Here is a 14,663-nt window from a genome sequence, read left to right as displayed (position 1 = left end):
GGAATTGAACCCTGATCGCCTGGATCCCAGGTCGACGCTCAACCGCTGAGCCATGCCTGGCTGGGCCTTACTGCTCTTTAAAGCAAAATAATCAGGTATTCATTTTCCCAGCTTCCTTTGATGGGGCAACTGCTCTGCTTTGATTGGGGCTAAAGGGTTCCTGAGTTGTTGGACTTTTAGTGCATTCTTCCCATCTTTGGCCAATTCTATGCTATTACCTCAGACTTGGATGCTGTTGTGAGTGACATAATGAGGTCAGATAATTTTTTCCATCCTCAGCAGGGATACTCCGGGTCCATGTGCTATGGTGTCTGGTGCTCAGTGACAGTGGGTTCGGACCAAACTCACCCTATAGCACACTCCCCTATATGAATTAAGCCATCCAGCTTCCTAATATTCCTCCCTAAACTTTTATTTATGGTTAATTTTGTAAAGGGAAATGTTTTGTTGCTTGCAGGCAAGAACCCTGGCTGATACACTCTTGAAACAATTTAGAAGATGGTAAATTGCTAAAATATATAAAAGCATCATTATCATTTTTTATTAGTGCAGAACAGAGCTCAGCTGAGCATCTAGTTCACTAGTGGGAAATACCTGCAAATACAAAAGGTTTTGATGAAATGGGTATTGTATGTGTTTTAAGGAATTTGATTATAGCAAATCTCAGGCTGTGTAGGAAAATCACTTTATTTTCTGTTATTATACCTGTTGTGTTCTATACAAATATGTTTCCATGGTATGACTGGTAGAGATGAGTTTAGTTCTCTTAAAATATATAGTAGTAGCTGATCACACATGAGTCAGTTGAGGAAAAATCAAATATATTTCAAATGTCAAAGTAAACATTAGAGTTAACTAATAAGACAGCTGTGTCTATAGGGGGAAGAAAAAAGTTCATCATGAACTTCCTGTAAACTATGGGTCTTCCCATTATGCAATTTTATTTTTCCTGCTCTGTCATAAAGAAGAGCTTGAAGGAAATTTTAGAGGGAATTTAAAAAGATGTGTTTATCGGTTAACTTTTGATATATAATTGACAACCACATAAGCTCGGTACTTTATAACAGAAGGTGTTTATTGCACGTGTATGTGTCCAGCCTGGATTGAATAGATGGCTTGGCTGATCTTGACTGGTCTCTGCTAGAATGGCTGGGGTAACTCAGTCCTGTTCCATGTGTCTCTTGACATGCGAGCCCTGGGATATTCTCATGGTGATGGCAGAAATGTAGGAAAACAAACAGAAGCAGGCATGTCTCTTTGCAGCCCAACTTTGGAACTGGCACAAGGTCAGTCCCACCTCATTCTCTAGGCTTAAGTGAATCACATGGTCAAGATCCAAATCTATTGCAAAGCAGGTCACCCTGTGCACATGCAGAAGGCATTGAAACGTTACGTGGCAAAGGGCATGGATTTGGAGAAAGATGAGTTTGGGTCATCACTGCAATCTCCCACAATGTATCTCATACCATTTTGGGTAAATAAAACTGACTTATTCTAGGCAGTGATTTAAATAGGGGAAGGTAGTAGGTACTATCACATTGCCTGATGGTTCCCTGGCTGTACCAATCTGCACATCCTACATAAATTACCTTGAATTCTTTGTCCTGAAGTTCTCTGCATGGAGAGCCCTGATTACTGGCCAGACTATCAATCCTCACCACCCTCCGTTATCCCTTATTTGTTTATTTCTCCTTCCATTTAGCCATAGAATAAAACTCATCTCATTAATGTAAATTCTATGTAAACCATCTTGTTCAACCCTGGGAACTAAGTGGTGCAAAAGATTGTCATGGTCCCTGACCTCATAGTCTTTACATTCTAGTGATGAAGACAGACTCTAATAAATAACATACACAATTAAATTTTTAATAGAATTCCTTCCACTTCTCCCCTCACTCACTATTCTCTACTCTTTCTAGAGTCTCCACCTCCTCGTACATGTAATCTTTCACCATCTTATTATTACCCGGAGGCAAAAGGAGGGCCGGTAGTGGTGCCTAGAAATGAGAAGATTAAGAACATTTTTTACTCTGGGCAGTTTGAGTCAGTCACATGGGAAGGAGGGCTTGGTTTGAGGACAAAGGGTAGCTTGAAGGATGCCAGGTGGAAAGCGCAGGAAGGCAGGGAACGTGGGAGCTATAGAGGCAGGAGGTTGGGCAGCAGGATGTAAGGTAGTCCTAACAAGGCACCAGGGTTCTAGGCGGTGAAGGGTGAGGGCCACAGTGATGTAGCCGCAGTCCCCTTTGCAGTGCATGGTGTCCGGTGCGAGGAGGGAAGCGATGTTTAGTGTGGCTTAAAATGACCTTCGCTGGGCTCAACTGGCTTCTGATTGCGGCGTAGAAAGGGACCATTTGAACTGTAAGAGAAGACAAGCCTCAAGGTAAAGCAATGATGTGTGAGGATTCACTTCAGCAGCAGGAAGCACGGCCACTAGATGCCTGTCCATCCAGCAGCCCTGAAATCCCCCCCCACCCCTGTGGGTTGCTGGGCAGCTGTGCCTGGGGGTGCCAGCTCTCAGAACGCAGGGGCCCTCTGAGGCTCCGAGGAAACACCGAGTGTGCCTGGACACTCGAGCAGAAAATGGAAATACCTTTGGGTCCAGTTAGCACCCTTCCTGCTTCTCAGCTGCCTTGCTTTGGCAGAAACAAACTCAGGATCTTAGAGAGTTGGCCCGTCTGCTCAGCTGTATTCGGGCTAAAGGCCTTTTGATTCTGACTCCTAAGGAGCTTAACTCACCCTCCCAAATAAGCTAGAATGTGAGAGCTGAGGGCGTCCTGGAATGAAGATGCCTCCTTCACTTTTATTATGTTCATTAGAAGGTTCTACAAGCCACAGGGGCATCCAAATGAGCTTTTAACGATGAACTCCAATAACAAAACCGAAAAGAGTGGGTGGAGGGGGAATGGAATGAAACCACAGATTTCTGTCTGACATCTCCACAGAGTCCATTATTTACTTCTGATGCTCAAAGAAGGAAAGAAAGAACTGTGTGGGAATAAAACAGAAGGTGGCTGGGTGTCATTGGGGGTACATATGCTAAAGTCAGGAAGATTTGGTTTACATCCATGGGCAACATCTCTATGACCCTGGGCAAGTACTTAACTTTCCTTGACTCTGTTTTTTTTTAGGTGTAAAATGAAAATTATAACATGATAGCACTTTTGAAACTATTAGTTGTGCTAAATGTATCTAAAGTGTTTATCACATTTTCTGGCACTTAAAATACTTAATATAGATCACTGATTATTGCTGTTTCTGCCTTCTGGAGACATTTTTTTTGGTTGTTACAACTAGGGAAGAATTGTTACTGGCATTCAGTGCGTAGAGCTCAGGGGTGCTGCTAAACATTCAAAAACGCACAGGGCATCCCCACAATGAAGAGCTATCCAGTCCCAATGGCAGTGTGCTGCCCTTAAGAAACTCTTATTCCATTCTAATATGACATGGCTTACCCGCCGTGTAAATGTCTCCTAAATGTAACACATCAAAAGGGCTGAACATGATAAAGACCTGACATTTTTGTTTTTAAAGAAGAGATGACGGAGTGATGCATCCCATTTCAGAATGATTCATTCATAGAATTTCTGGCGCTCTTTTGAGGACAATACTAGGAACTGAGATTCCTGTAGGTGCCATTCAACATCATATGATTTGAATTCAGCAAAAATGTTCATGACCCTAGGATACCCATGAAAACTGGAAGAGCTCAGTAAATCATACTGGCATGAAACTTTAATATAGATGATATATAGATATAGATATATAGATATATATAGATAGATATAGATATAGATGAGATGATATAGATGATATAGATGATATAGATGATATAGATATAGATATAGATATAGATATAGATATAGATATAGATATAGATGCTCTTCCAGTAGAAACCTGCAAAATGACTTTTCATACTGGGCATGAGGATTTCCTTGGTCTACGTACTTTGACTTGAAGAGGTCTTTGGGTATTTAGAGGTCTCTTTTCTCCCTTTGCAAACACAGACACTCTAAAGACTATTTCTCTATATGGACTTACAAAAAATTAATTAAAAAACTTGAGCAATAGCTTCATTGTTCCAGTCTATATGTACATGCTCTGGCTAAAGCATTAAAACATTGTGAGATTTGGTGGAGGAGTTCCAGTTATCATTTACTTAGGAGAAATGAAAACTTTAGGACTGAGAGACTCAGTATACATACAGATAATGGCCAGACCATATATAAAAATGGAACTCGGACCCACAATCTGCAACCACTAGCTCAAGACATTAACCCATTAATAATCCATAGTAGCCAGCCTCCCATAAATCAGACTTGCTGGAAGTCAGATCACTATCTCTAGCAACATGCCCAGGAAACCAAACTAACCCCAGTAACAATTAGCCTAAAATGGCCAGGACTTGATTGATAAGTGGCAGCTTTTCTACCTTTGCCCCTACTTCCAATTTAGGAGCAACTAGAAATAACCAAATATGCTTCCCTAAATAATCATGCAGGATGCCCTGCTTCTAGTTAGCCTGCCTCCAGCCTCCCCCTGCCAACAGCTTCCAACTGGGGCACACCTCAATCTCCTCTTTTTCCCCACTACAAGCTTCCCCATCCCCCGCCTACCTTTGAGTCTCTGCCAAAACAAGGGATGGCACCTGACTCCCGTGAGAGAGCAAGCTCTGAATAAACAGCTTTTGCTTATTCTCATTTGGTTGGTTTTCACTTATTTGCACAGGAATTTAATATTTTAAATAATATCCTTCCCTCAAAGGACCCATGATTTTATTTAATCATCACTATGACATGAGAGGAAGGTTCTATTGATCCCAGTTAGATGATGAAGAAATGGAAGCTTATAGTTTTTAGGAAAATTACCCAAAGTCTTATATAGTTAGATAATAGTTGTGCTGGGATTTGAACCCAGAACATATGACCTCCTTTCTTCCCCCAATACGGCTCATACACCTGATTCCCTTGCCTCTAACTTCTGGTTTTGTATAATGTTTGTGGCTCCATTCTTACCTCTACAATTTGAAGCAGAGCCTTGTTTCTCTCTAATAGTCTCAGATTCTTTGCCCCAACCCAATTCCTACTATGCCAAAGTTATGCTACAGCTGAAGCTGGCTTCTTGCAACCCTGGATAACAACAGCATGTCCCCTGTGACTGGTGGGGCAAGTGTTCTTTACAGATTTGTCTTCACCCCATGGGAGAGACGGGATCTCCTAAATATAAACAACCAATGTCCACAGCATCATGGACAACACACACACACACACACACACACATGTGTGCACACATATGCATGTATGTGTGTGCGATTCCTTGGTTCCTTGAGGCCATATGGGAAGGGGTAGCTCATTCAGTGAAAGTATTATCCTGTGGCCTAAAGTTATGGGATGAGCTATGCAGAGCACGTATTTCACAATTTCACTTCAATCACTCTCTACCCACAACAGTTCTGCTCAGCAATTTTTCCTGTCACAGTAAAACTCCCAAATGAAATGTGCAGTTGGGAAGCTGATCTGGGACAGAGAAGAAATGAACAGAATTGAGTCTCAGAAAGGATGAGAGACGGTGGCAGTCAGCAATGAGAGTGAATCAAAGTGGAAGTTAAAATTGAGACCTGTCCTGGAATGTCAAAGGAACAGGCAGTGGGGTCCAAGAAGATGGAAGACACTAACAAAGTGACTCCAAGCTGTGGCTCTGGAGAGGAACTTTCCTTTTCATGCTCTGTAATGATATGGAAATAGATCTACTTAGTGAGGCTCATGCTGGGGAAGGAAACGAAAACGGGGAACTTTCTCAGAGATCACAAGTCCTTCTGCTTATTGTCAGCCCCGAGGTGCTCCTCAAACTCATTACAATGCAGCAATCTTGCCCTTTACAGTATTTTTCAGTGCTGATGGCTAAACTTGACCTTTCCTGTAAGTGTATGTGAAACCGCCAGGACTATGCCGCTGTTGACTAAAGGATTAAAAAAATAGGTGTGCCTTTAATCATTTTGCATTTTACAAGCTCACACAATAAAAACTGTGCTCAATCTTCGGAGAAATCACACCCTGGAAAGAGGGTCTGCAGTAAGGAGTAAATATCACTGGTTTTATTGGACTCCAACTCCTGTTGCACCGTGATTCTAGAATCAGCCTCATCGACAAGACTTTGCAAAGTGTCAACCTAGAGTGTCTGCGAACGAAGTTCAGAGGCTGGGAAGGAATTCGGATGTAGTGCTGCGGTCTGGAGGAATTTCCTTTTCTTTTCTTTCATATCAGATCAGCAGAATCAGGGCAGGGGGGAAGGCAGCCTTATGGCATTTAAAAGAGGAGTTAAGAGACACAAAAACCACCCTGCTGTTGAAGGTTTGCCTTCTCTGTTTTGATCCCAGATCTATGTCTCTTCCCATTTAATGAATAGATATATCAAGGGTTAGTGCCACATAGAAAGGTTATAAAGTTGTGATCTCCCCCAGAAGAGTATTTCGAGACTACTGAGTGCTTTGAATACTGAAAATGATGATTTGGAAACACAAGATAAAGGAAAAATCTACTTAGAAATAACAGGAAGTTGCACGTAGTATTCAGAAACGGTGATATCAGGTTTATTGAGCACTCACTGTGGGCCAGGAACTAGGCCAGACACCTTCCATACATTATTTAGATTGATGTCTCTGCCAGTTTATCTCGTAAATCACCATCTATGAGCACATGCCTACTGCTTTGAAATTTCAGGACTGGAGCAGGGATTAGTGAGCTGGCTGGTATGGCCAAGAAAATAAGCTGTATAAGCAGAAGTAGAGGGGAAAGAATACAATTTGAAACCCGGAGACTTGAATTCTACACAGTTCCAAGTCTTCCACAAATCCCATTTTTTCCTTGCTCACCTGGTTTACTTTAGAGAAGTAAGGAGAGATGCTTATGAATGAGCACATGAAAAGTGTTTGAAAGCTTGAAAGACTAAAAAAATATAAGGGTCAACATTTAAGTTATTAGATATTAATCGTACCTGCATGCTGGCTTATTCTTTTATCTCTGTGCATGGATTGTGGCTGAGTTATGTATCTCTACCTGTGACTGTGGATTAGGTACTTTCTTCTTGAATTTCTACAAGTGTTGACTTCATAGGAGCAGACATACCTCAGGGATGTTGCAGGTTCGGTTCCAGACCACCGCAATAAAGTGCGTGCCAAAATAAAGTGAGTCATAATCTTTCCGCTGGTGGAAGATCTTGCCTTCAATTTGTAAAACACAGTATCTGTGAAGTGCAGTAAGGTGGGATCAGTAAGGCAAGGTATGCCTGTGTATTTTGAAGTTTTATTGTCAATGCCTAATGATTCCTGACTGCTGTATCCTTGCACTCATTGATCTGTTTTTTACTGTTCATGGGTAACCCCACTCATTGTTCCAACCTCTACATATACCAGGGTTTTTTGGTTTTGTTTTGAAAAAACAAACAACAGAAAGCCGTAGCTGTTTTAAGCAGCAATAACAGGAGCAACAGCAACCCATGTGGAAGACTAGAAAGTAGCTGAGAGGATGAAAGGGAAAACTCTAGGGTACCATGTTTGGAGAAGCTTAGGACAAAGGTGCTTGAGGAGATGGAAGTGTTAGACGTAGCAGGGCACCAACATCAGGAGGTAGGAAGACCAAGTGATTTTCACCTATGTCAGTCTTCTCATGGGAAAGCATTTTAATGGCCTAGATCAAGTGAAATATTCACCTCCTGGCCAATTGCAAAGGGATCTTTGTTGACAGTCCCAGAAGACTGTGTCCGAAGTGAGAAAGGTGAATACTTAAAAATCAGTTACTGTTGACAAGAGAAATGGATACAGAAGAGGCTTCAATCAACACAACACTGCAAGTATTAGACATAATCTACCTGCCAAAATATGTAAATTTATCATGGAAATTATATAACATCCCAAACATGGTTATTAGTCAGCTTGGGGTGCTGTAACAGATTGGGTCGCTGAAAAAATAGGAATTTATTTTCTGACAGTTGTGGAGTCCCAGGTCAAGGTGCTGTGTGATCTGGTTCTTGGTAAAGTCTCCTTCCTGGCTTATGAAAGGCTGCCTTGTCTCACACAGCCTTTCCTCCCCCGCAGGGTCTTCTTATAGGGCCGCTGGTCCTAGTGGATTAGGACCCCATCCTTATCAGCTCTAACTTTATCTCCTAAAGACCCTACTTCCAAATGCAGTCACCTTGAGGGTTGGGGCTTCATTGTATGATTGTGGGGGGGGGGGCACAATTCAGTCCACAGCACATACATTTTAGCTTTTGGAGGGTAAACCAGCAGGCAATAGTAATAAGCAAGGATGCTAGTAAGATTTTCCATGAATATCTTTGCATCTTAAAATTATTCATGTTATTGTTAGCTGGCATATAAGCTATACCTACGGCAGTAGATTATAGACGGATGCAAATTCTTAGCTATTCCCTCCTTTACAAGAGAGTATCGCTCCCCTTTCCTTGAATCTGCCTGACCTTAATAACTTGATTGAACAATAGATTTGGGAGAAGGGACATCCTGGAACTTCTGAAATGCAGCTTCTACCAATCTTTTGGATCACCTGCACCCGTAGTTTCTACGAAAGAAGTTCTTGTACGTGAAGCCACCATGCTTTGAGGGGCCCAGATTACACAAATGGACTCGGAAGGATGAGTCACTCTGTGGAGTAAGACAAGCTGAGTTAAAGCAAGGTTGCATGTGCATGAAGAGGCCCTCTTGGAGGGGGAGCCTACATTTCTGGCTACTTCCACCCAGCCAAGCTCTCCCCAAAATTCTTACAAAATCATGAATAAAAACAATGTTTTTGCCCTGGCTGGTGTGGCTCAGTAGGTTGGAGCGTCATCCCATACACCAGGAGGTGGTGGGTTCGATCCCTGTTCAGGGTACATGCCCAGGTTGCAGGTTCAATCCCTAGTCGGGTGCATATGGAAGGCAACCAATTGGTATTTCTCTCTTACACTGATGTTTCTCTCTCTCTCCCTTCCCCTCTCTAAAAGCCAGTGAAATTTTTTAAAAAGTTTAAAAACCCCAGAACAATTCTATATTCTTTTGATTAAAAGCTGTTTCCTCCTGAAGATGAATTTCTTCAAAGAGGTGGAACATAAATGATGCCTCTTAGATGTCACGAATGAAAGCCGTACCTGGCATTCAGATGGAAAAGACGCTTCTATGGAACTATAGCTACTCATGAATTTACATTTGGCAGGACAACACAGTTAAAAGTTAAAAGTTTCATTTTATTAAAAAGCAAGTGGGAATTACGGCTAGCCTCCAAGTAGGGTAACAACAAACATGTGCATTTGCCTCAAACTGCGGAAAATACAGGGGCTGGAACTGTTCACTTTATTAGGCCTTTCAAATGGAATATTTTGGGGAAGACAAACAGCAATTGTAAGATTGCAAAGAGAAATTAGCATTTTACTTGAAATAAATGGCAATTAACAATGATGACAATGTGATTTATACTAATTGAGATTAAGTCAGACAGCAGGGCGACATTAGTAATCATTTGAAGTACTGTATTACTCATTATACGGCACTTTGTAAACATCTCTCTTGAAATTAAAAAGTAATTAGTAGCATTTTAGTCATTTAATTCAGTCTAATTAGGATTTTAGAAAATCTACAGACCTGCTATTGAAAGCCTTTCCCATTTTGAATGGAGAAAACACATTCCTTTAAAATAAAATCTTCTAGTGCTCTTTCTTTCTTTCTTGATCTCTAGTATCCATAAAAAAAATAAAACAGGAAAATGGTGTAATTAGAAGCAATAGGTAAGAATTTACTTGAATTGAGCTAAATTAAAAAATTCAATCCATCATAATTTGTGGAAGATATATTTCAATCTAAATTTTTTTTTTCTTGGTGGGAGTGGAAAATATGTTTTGTCAATTGCCTAAAGGAAGGAAATACTCATTTTTTTTTTTTTTTCTAAGTTTTTGGTCTAGGCCAGCAGCACCTTCAGAGTATGTGAAAAGACATATATATAAAAAAAGAGCTTTAGCCAGAGTTGTTATTTCGATGGCATTTGGAATATAGAAAATTAAGTTTATCACCAGGACTTTATGGCTGGTGATAATATTTGCTCTTTGTACATGATGAAAGGAGGGACTGAAATCTCACCCTTTGGGGCATTGTAGGTTGAGTGGCAGAGCCAAGAAAGATTGCCTTTCTCTAATAAACGCTGTGGCCGAACTGTGCACTTTGGGGCTGGATTTTCCTTTGTACATTGATGTTAGGGCTAATGATAGAGATGTTTGTCAGAATTTATAGTAGGTGTATTCATTTCTTATTGCTACTATAACACATTACCACCAAATTGGTGGCATGAAACAACACAAATTTATTATCTTACAAGTCTGGAAGTTAGAAGTATAAAATGAGTCTCACTGGGCTAAAATAAAATAAAAAAAAGAAAACTTAAGGCTTACTGGGTGTTCATAATGAATACGTTAGAAATGTTTTGTTTGTTTTTTAAGTGAAGGGTATGCCTATATTCAAGTTAAGAACTTGTAATAATCAAAATATGGACGGTCCCCAAGTTACAATGGTTCAAATTTTAAGTTTTATTTTAAATTTATCTTTATTGTTGAAAGTATTACAGATGTCCTCTTTTTTCCCCCCATTGACTCCCTCCACCCCACTCCAGCCCCATCCCCAGGCCTTCACCCCACTGTTGTCTGTCCATGGGTTATGCATATGTGCATATCAGTTCTTTGATTAAACTCTTCCCACCCTCAGCCCCCCCCTTCCCTCTGAGATCCCTCAGTCTGTTCCATGCTTCAGTCTCTCTGGGTCTATTTTGTTCGTCAGTTTAGTTTGTTCATTAGATTCCACATATAAGTGGGATCGTGTGATATTTGTCTTTCTCTGACTGGCTTTTTTCGCTTAGCATAATACTCTCCAGAAATGTTTTAAAGCATTTTGCAAGTATTAACTCTTAATCCTCATTACAAACCCACTTAACAGGTGAATAAGCTGAGACTCAAAGAAAATAAGTAACTCGTCTGAGGTCTGATACCGTGTAAGTGTGTGCTGGGATTTGAACCACGGTAATGTAACTCTCGAGTCTGAACCCTTAACACAGAGCTTGTATAGTTTCTCAAGTAGGAATTGGAGGGTGGGAATGATTTTTAGAAGCTGTAAGTTAAGTTCTAGTTCAACCCATGCCTTTAGCATGTGACCTGGGCTCACGATATTCCATCTCAGTTTCCACATTCTTTGAATTTGGGAATGTGATTGCTTGAACCTCTGACCTCACTGGGTTTTGGCAAGGATCAAATGGGACAATGCACATGGCAGCTCCCTGAGTTCATGTAAGTACAGGGTTTTACTATTATCACTTCTATTGGAGAACCTGGCATGTGAAGTTCTTAGAAACAGAACTTGGACTCCTGAAATGAAGCTTGACTCTGAAGCAGTGCTATCCTTCCTGCCCTTCTAACGCATGCATGCACTGTGCATTGCTGAACACCCAGGATCTCACAATTTCACTTAGTTTTTTTGCATCGGAGATGGCTTTAGCAATGTGCCCTTCTAGGTATCAAGAGAAGAGGTGGGCCAGTTTTGACTCTCTCCTGCACATGGGGGTCTCTTTCTCAGCTCTGACCTTTTGCTTTTCACGCAAACCAAGACATCCATTCAGAACTTAGATTCTGAGAAAGGGGCTAAGCAGCACAGGCCCTGTCACAGCAGGAGCCCTGTGCTTCTCACCTGATCTCAAAGCTTGTCTCAGGCAGCCTGCTTGGCTCTCGCAGTTCTCTGCCTCTTACCCTCCAATGCCACCTCTTTTATAGGGATCCCTTCCCCAGTTTTAGATACTGACAATAGGCAGCTTCTTTGGTTTAATTCTAAGTACTTTTGTCTTTGCACGTTTTAGGATTGCCACTCAGTTTTAACCACTCAGTGAAGTTCCAGGTTTCTTTGCTATCCTTGGAACCTACCTGCAGGCTAGCCAGGGTGGCTGGTGCTACTCATCAGCTCAGCTCAGGATCCTCCTGTGGGGACAATGCACAGCAGTCTGCGTAACTGGTCCTTCTTGTAAGAGAGAGAATAGGATGGGTAATGCAATATTCGCCACTTTCTCTGCTGTTTCAGTTTTAATAAGACTATGCTTGTTAGTTGTAATTAGGTGTCAATTTTATTAACGTCACTGTTGTAACAGGATAGCAAAAAATGAATATATTCTATTAATGCTAACTTCTGTCGTGTGTTATTTAGATCTCCCAAATAAATTAAGGCTCATATACTGACTTTAGTTAGTGAGTAGTAGAAATCAGAGAACAAACAGAGTCAAGAGAGAATTAGAGGGACTTACAGTTACAGAGGAGTGTAAAGGCAATTTAACCCAGTTAAATTGGATTTTAAAGACCATAAAGAGACTGACTGGGGCCTTGGGGAGGAAAGGAATGTAGTCATTGCAACAGTGAAGAACACGAACACTCTGGATATAGCAGGATTAGCAGGAACAGTCACGAGTTCGAGAGAACTAAGTGAACAGCCCGGATGGGAAAGCTTGGGTTCAAGGTTGCGTATTTTAGATTGACTTCTGAAATGATGCTGTGCTAGGGTGTCCTTCACTTTGAAGGACTTCACTTTGAATGACTAGGGACATATTTGAGTATTTGCAGGTTTTATTATTTATTATTTATTTATTTATTTATTTATTTTTATTTATTTATTATTTGGACTGTCTTATAGGAACAGCTTGACTTACAGAGGGTACTCTTTCAATGTAGGATATCAAGAATATGCTCCAGGAGACCACAAGGAATTCCATGTTGAGCCAGGCCTCATCTTCCTTCAGTCTGGGAAATGGCCTGCTGGTTTTCCTCATTGGCTCATGATTTTCCACATAATTTTGAGTGTCTGCCTCCTATTATGTCCAATAGACTAACCCCCAAGTACTTTATATCTCAAAGTACTCTTTGAATCAATTTTAGTGTTTTTTATGCCCCTGATGGAATCAGTGGGTTTGGATTGCCCGGGGCTCTGAAGAATCAATGGCTGTATATGCCGCGATTGCTTCATCTCAGCTGTTGTTGAATGATTCCTGCTTGTGCTTCAAGTTTTGCAAACCATTTCAAGATCCCTCTGGGCTAAAAAGGGCTAGAGTAATATAAGATATCACTGGCAGTGGTAATAACCTTTTATTTATCAAACACCTTGCTTCCAGGGAGCTCAAAGGACCTTATGGGTATTAACTCATGAATCCTCCTGTCATTCTTCTGGGGTCAGGAGCAGACACTCTGCTCCTGTCATTGGCAGGAGGGAAAACAGGAAGGAGGGAAGGTAGTGCACACAGCGGCCTTCAGTTACCCTCAGATGAGGGTAACTCTTAATCAAGTAGTGATGTGGGATGTTTTGATAGGCAATGCAAAAACTCTCTTCCCAGCAATATAATTTCTATTGATGATGATGATGATGATGATGATGACGATGGTAGCTAATATTGACCGAATCTTACTATATGCCAAGCACTTCTTTAAGCACTTTGCTTGTATTGACAAGGGGAAGATAATGGGAAGCAATGCAGTCAGCCTGTGGTGGACCTGTGAGCAAGAAATAAACTAACCATGTAAGCCACTTGATTTTTGGGTTTATTTGTTACTGCAGCATGACCTTGTCTATTCTGACTGATACACTGTCTATGATTCAGAAGAGGGGAAAAATGGAAGCCAGAAGAGAGGCAATTATAACACAAAGGATGTATACCTGTCACCTAATCACTGTCACATCAACTAGGCAGAATATCATGGGATCAAATCCAACATATCAAGAAAAAAAATCACCAGCTTGATAAAATATCCAACTGCAGAAGAATATAGCTGAGAATACCCCCAGGGTAATTCCAGACTTTAGAAAAAATTATTACCCTGATGAGTAGGACCGATACCCTCATTCATATTAAATATGCTGTTGAAAGTGATTTATTCTGAAAAGAAATAGTCCCTAAGCAATCTCAGAAACTCAACAGCAAATGCATATTTAATGTGACCATTTTTAAAACTGAAACACTTGGCAGAGAAGGTATCTGCAGAGGTTGAGGATAGGGAGGAAGCATTTTCTCCTGATTATAAAACAGGAGAAAAAAAATGAAAAAAATCTATCCAGGACAGAGGTCTGTGTGTGTGTGTGTGTGTGTGTGTGAGAGAGAGAGAGAGAAGGCAAGATATGTGAGATGTTAACTTGAGCATTCTCATCTCTCTCTCCCAGTATTGTTTTTTATTGTTGTTGTTTTTAAATGACTACCTTTAACTAGAAAGGTTACTAATGACTTACATGAAGTTTAGTTCTCAAGAGACATTAACAAGCCAAGATTCTCTCTGAATAGAGACCAAGCCACCTCTTTGGAGGATTGTGCCGATTCCATTAACTTCTCTATTTGCTGTCTTCTTGGGATCATTGGTGAAGGGTTATTTGTGGCCCTAATAACATTGCTGTATAGAGCACCCCTCATGTGCCAGCTCCCTCCTTGAAGTACTTTCATATACATTTCCTCAGTTGACTCTCATGATATCCTTAGTAGGCAGGTCGCAAAGTTCTGCATAACTGTGCCTCCATACTCATTCTGTGCCAACATCATACAACATTGCAATCTTCTTTCATCTCCCTAAAATATTTCTCTAGACTCTGTTTCCTCTGCTTGGAATTCTTTCTCCCATAAAAT

Source organism: Miniopterus schreibersii (genome assembly GCF_964146895.1).
Source record: "Miniopterus schreibersii genome assembly, chromosome: 12".
Lineage (NCBI taxonomy): Eukaryota > Metazoa > Chordata > Mammalia > Chiroptera > Miniopteridae > Miniopterus > Miniopterus schreibersii.
Note: the sequence above shows the minus strand (reverse complement) of the source record.